We start from the raw sequence: 5,210 nt of genomic DNA, 5'->3' as shown, positions 1-5,210 counted from the left end.
AAACAGGACAGGGCAAAGACAAAGCACGGACATGAAAATCACTAAATAAAATAACAAGGCAAAGGCAACGTTCACAGGACGCAACCTTTTCAATTCTGTTGCTTGCGACGTTCTTTGGGGATTCCGTTTTTCTCTATTTTATTGCCACATCATCGTTATTTGTGCCGTGTAGAGGCCGTAACATGTCACCCCATACATATAATCAAAGATGTTATATTCTTTATCCTTGAAGATTACTCTGCACGACATTATTGTTGTGTATACAAGTTATGTGGTAGTTTAGCTTTATCTATTTGACATTTTTCAAGCTGTGTAGTTCTAGGTTTCCGACTAACGTACTGTATAATCACTCTAAGGCCGCTATTCCATTTATACGTGATCAGTGGTCCGCGTCCGTCATCCGCATCCGTTACCGATTCGCTAATCAAAGAATACGTTGAATCTATTCCTTTTGTCCGTTTACCATCCGCTTCCGCGACGGCATCCGCGACGTTTCGCAGGATGAGCGATTTTTTACGGACGCGGACAATCACTGACATGTCTCATCCCTACAAAATGCCTCGAACGAAATTAAAATACTTTATCGATTTCGAAAGAAAATACTAAAGAAGTCACCAAAATAGTGTAGGAGAACATATAAGTTTATGATGCAGCAATGACAGATTAAAAAAAAAACAACATCTGGTCATCGGTTGCTAAAGAGATGTTATTTGAAAACCTAACTGATATTCAATGTTTGTTACCTAATTCTTTGATGTTACAACTGTTTTTGGTATTAGAATGAAATTATATCATATTCTACAAATAATTATCCTCTGTTCGCTATACTTCAATTAAAAGTTTATAGAAAATAACGTACCTATGGAATAATACCCACGGACATGCCCGGACACGGATCACTGACGCGGACACTGATCACGTATAAATGGAATAGCGGCCTAAGGATATATAACCTGCTTTTTAACTTGTCTATCGACGTCTTATCTGCTATATTCAGGCTACATTACATCTGACCCCCTTTTAATTTCTATTTTATTTAGTTCCGCCCACTGTTTTCTGCTAAAATATGATAAACAAGATCAACAAGGAAAGGCGCCTTCTGGGGACCATACGCCGCTTTTCATAGAATGGCACAGAAGTGTCACATTGAAGGTTCCATGATAACAGCCGTATGAACACATCTGCGGATGTTTCTAAATTCAAAATTTTACTATTTCATGTTTAAATGTTGAATTCTGCTTAAGCCGGTGCTAGGGGGCGTGGACGGTAACTTGCACTTTCCAGTACCGTCCATGAACAGGCTCAATCAAACCGAGCCTGCAACATTTTCAATTTTGCCGTGTTGGGCTGTCTTTAGGGATTCTGTATTTATCTATTTCATCCTAAAGGCACGCGCATCTTTACTTGGGGACCATGTGTCGCTTATCATAAATGGCACTATCGTGATACATATGAACACATCTGCGGATGTTTCAAAATTCAAAATTTAGCCAGGTCATGGTAAATGTGGAATTCTGCTTAGCCGGTGCTAGAGGGCGTGGACTGTATTTTGCACTTGACAGTACCGTTCATGAACAGGCTCAATCAAACCGAGCCTGCAACATTTTCAATTTTGCCGCGCTGGGCTTTCTTTAGGGATTCTTGTTTCACTCTATTAAAGGTTCCATTTTAACTGCCATATGAACACATCTGCGGACGTTTTAAAATTTTAATATTAATATTTTAATATTTTCTTAAGGGATTGTGTTTTTCTCTTTGTTATTATCATATCAGTGTTATTTGTGCCCAGTACAATTTATCAAATAATTATGTTATATTTTCGATCCTTGAAGATCGTATCGCATATTGTTATTGTTGTTGTGTACACATGTAATGTGATATTTTTTATTTCTTCTATTTTGGAATTTTTCAAGTAGTGTGGTTCCAGTTTTGAACACATCTGCTGATGTTTTTAAATTCAAAATTTTACTATTTCATGTTTAAATATTGAATTCTGCTTAAGCCGGTGCTAGGGGGCGGGGACGGTAACATGCACTTTCCAGTACCGTCCATCAAATCTAGCCTCAAACATTTTCAATTTTGCCGTGTTGGGCTTTCTTATGGGATTCTGTATTTATCTATTCTTTAGTTTCGCGCCACCTTCCTTGTTGATCTTGTTTATTACATTTTCATTGAAATGACACTAGTGTGACACATTGAAAATTCCATGACAACCGCCGTATGAACACATCTACGGATCTTTCCAATTTCAAATATTCCACCATTTTTTGTGTTTAAATGTTGATTCTTTTGTGAATACTGATCCTAGCGGGGGGGGGGGGGGGCGGCGTGAACGGTAATTTGTACTTTCAAGTACCGTCCATGAACAGGCTAAATCAAACCGAACTTGCAACATTTTCAATCTTGCCGTGTTGGGCTTTCTCTAGGCATTCTGTTGTTCTCTATTTTATAATTATTTGTTCACTATACTTTATCTCTAAACTATACATCTAGAAAGAGCAGTTATCAGTAAAATCCTACTTGGTCCAGTGATAATGGTCTGACGATTATAGCAGATTATCACATCAATCTCTTATGGCATAATTTTTCTTTTGTTACACAATAGCTCATCTTGTTCAAATGACAGATTGTTGTCCATGGCCGAGTGTTTAATGTTGTCAAATTGAAATCACTTGCCCCAACCGTTCTAGGTTCAAGCGGTGCCAGCAAGTTCATCGGATTCCTTGATTTGAGAAATATATCAGGCTAGCAAAAAGTTTGTTACATTGGCATTTGCGTCACCTCCTCACTCCACCCTTGTACCCTGTACCATTTTAGTTCCGTTTATGTTGGAGGTGACGTTCTGTTTTGTGAACTTCGGCATGCCTTATTGATCTTAAGTATCTCTTTTTGTAGCGTGATTACTTTAGTTATGTTATTTACAATTATTCTCTACAGCAATTTACAATTATTCTCTACAGCAATGTTCATGGTATGCACTGTAACTTTCTTTCATTTGTTATCGAAGGAGGTCGCAGGAAATAAAATTCCTAGGTACAACCGTAACTGATTTATTGGTGTATTTAAAGTTGTAAGGGACATAAATTAGCTCTAAATGTATTAAATGATGATTGAGTTATCTTTCTTTACAACTCATTCTCAACTATTTATTTGATAGTTAAAGGCCTTTGATCCAAAATATATATCAAACATTTATAAATGGTCATGTCAATATAATAGTACTATTTATATTTCATTATCTGCTTACATTTTATACAATGCATAAGATGAAAGACATATGTAGCTAACTTTCGAAGAGGTAAATCATTCTAAGTTGATAACAAATTTACATTATCATGCCAGCTCTGAGGAATACAATCTAGCAATCTGTTTCTAATTATTAACCGGGTTTTCAACAAAAAAACCGGGGTTTTTTGAAATTTGCCGAAGCCCGGCGGGGGGGGGGGGCCCAAGGCCCGGGCGGGGGGGCGGTCAACTTTTGGTTTCTGCTCAATAACTTTAGTTTGCTTTGTCCTATTGACACCAAACTTGGTGTGTAGGTAGCTTATATCAAGAGGCAGCTTGTGATTGCTACCCAGGTGTCTGTGATCAAGGTCAAGGTCACTGTTACTAAAAATAGAAATTCAGTTTCCGCTCAATAACTTGACTTTGCTTTGACCTATTGACACCAAACTTGGTGTATGGATAGCTTATATCAAGAGGCAGCTTGGGATTGCTACCCAGGTGTCTGTGATCAAGGTCAAGGTCACTGTTACTAAAAATAGATATTTAGTTTCCGCTCAAAAACTTGAGTTTGCTTTGGCCTATTCACACCAAACTTGGTGTATGGATAGGTTATATCAAGAGGCAGCTTGGGATTGCTACCCAGGTGTCTGTGATCAAGGTCAAGGTCACTGTTACTAAAAAAAGAAATTCAGTTTCCGCTCAATAACGTGAGTTTGCTTTGGCCTATTGACACCAAACTTGGTGTATGGATAGGTTATATCAAGAGGCAGCTTGGGATTGCTACCCAGGTGTCTGTGATCTAGGTCAAGGTCACTGTTACTAAAAATAGAAATTCAGTTTTTGCTCAATAACTTGAGTTTGCTTTGGCCTATTGACACCAAACTTGGTGTATGGATAGCTTATATCAAGAGGCAGCTTGGGATTGCTACCCAGGTGTCTGTGATCAAGGTCAAGGTCACTGTTACTAAAAATAGAAATTCAGTTTCCGCTCAAAAACTTGAGTTTGCTTTGGCCTATTGACACCAAACTTGGTGTATGGATAGGTTATATCAAGAGGCAGCTTGGGATTGCTACCCAGGTGTCTGTGATCTAGGTCAAGGTCACTGTTACTAAAAATAGAAATTCAGTTTCCGCTCAATAACTTGAGTTTGCTTTGGCCTATTCACACCAAACTTGGTGTATGGATAGCTTATATCAAGAGGCAGCTTGGGATTGCTACCCAGGTGTCTGTGATCTAGGTCAAGGTCACTGTTACTAAAAATAGAAATTCAGTTTCCGCTCAATAACTTGAGTTTGCTTTGACCTATTGACACCAAACTTGGTGTATGGATAGCTTATATCAAGAGGCAGCTTGGGATTGCTACCCAGGTGTCTGTGATCTAGGTCAAGGTCACTGTTACTAAAAATAGAAATTCAGTTTCCGCTCAATAACTTGAGTTTGCTTTGGCCTATTGACACCAAACTTGGTGTATGGATAGCTTATATCAAGAGGCAGCTTGGGATTGCTACCCAGGTGTCTGTGATCTAGGTCAAGGTCACTGTTACTAAAAATAGAAATTCAGTTTCCGCTCAATAACTTGAGTTTGCTTTGGCCTATTCACACCAAACTTGGTGTATGGATAGCTTATATCAAGAGGCAGCTTGGGATTGCTACCCAGGTGTCTGTGATCTAGGTCAAGGTCACTGTTACTAAAAATAGAAATTCAGTTTCCGCTCAATAACTTGAGTTTGCTTTGACCTATTGACATCCAAACTTGGTGTATGGATAGCTTATATCAAGAGGCAGCTTGGGATTGCTACCCAGGTGTCTGTGATCAAGGTCAAGGTCACTTTTTACTAAAAATAGAAATTCAGTTTCCGCTCAATAACTTGAGATTGCTTTGGCCTATTGACACCAAACTTGGTGTATGGATAGGTTATATCAAGAGGCAGCTTGGGATTGCTACCCAGGTGTCTTTGATCAAGGTCAAGGTCACTGTGACTAA

General features: G+C 38.6%; 1 long non-coding RNA gene across 1 annotated transcript; it reads left to right on the top strand.

Moving 5' to 3' along the window:
• The first annotated feature begins 3,499 nt into the window (after positions 1–3,499).
• Positions 3,500–4,185, top strand: LOC132714069 (uncharacterized). Its single transcript, XR_009623517.1, has 2 exons — positions 3,500–3,738; positions 3,890–4,185. It is a non-coding gene; the product is annotated as an uncharacterized LOC132714069 (long non-coding RNA).
• The last annotated feature ends 1,025 nt before the right edge of the window (positions 4,186–5,210 follow it).

Source organism: Ruditapes philippinarum, unplaced genomic scaffold (genome assembly GCF_026571515.1).
Source record: "Ruditapes philippinarum isolate M1 unplaced genomic scaffold, ASM2657151v2 ctg1150_1_1_1_1, whole genome shotgun sequence".
In the NCBI taxonomy this organism is placed as follows: Eukaryota; Metazoa; Mollusca; class Bivalvia; order Venerida; family Veneridae; genus Ruditapes; species Ruditapes philippinarum.
Note: the sequence above shows the minus strand (reverse complement) of the source record. Positions and strands in the feature narration are given on the sequence as shown.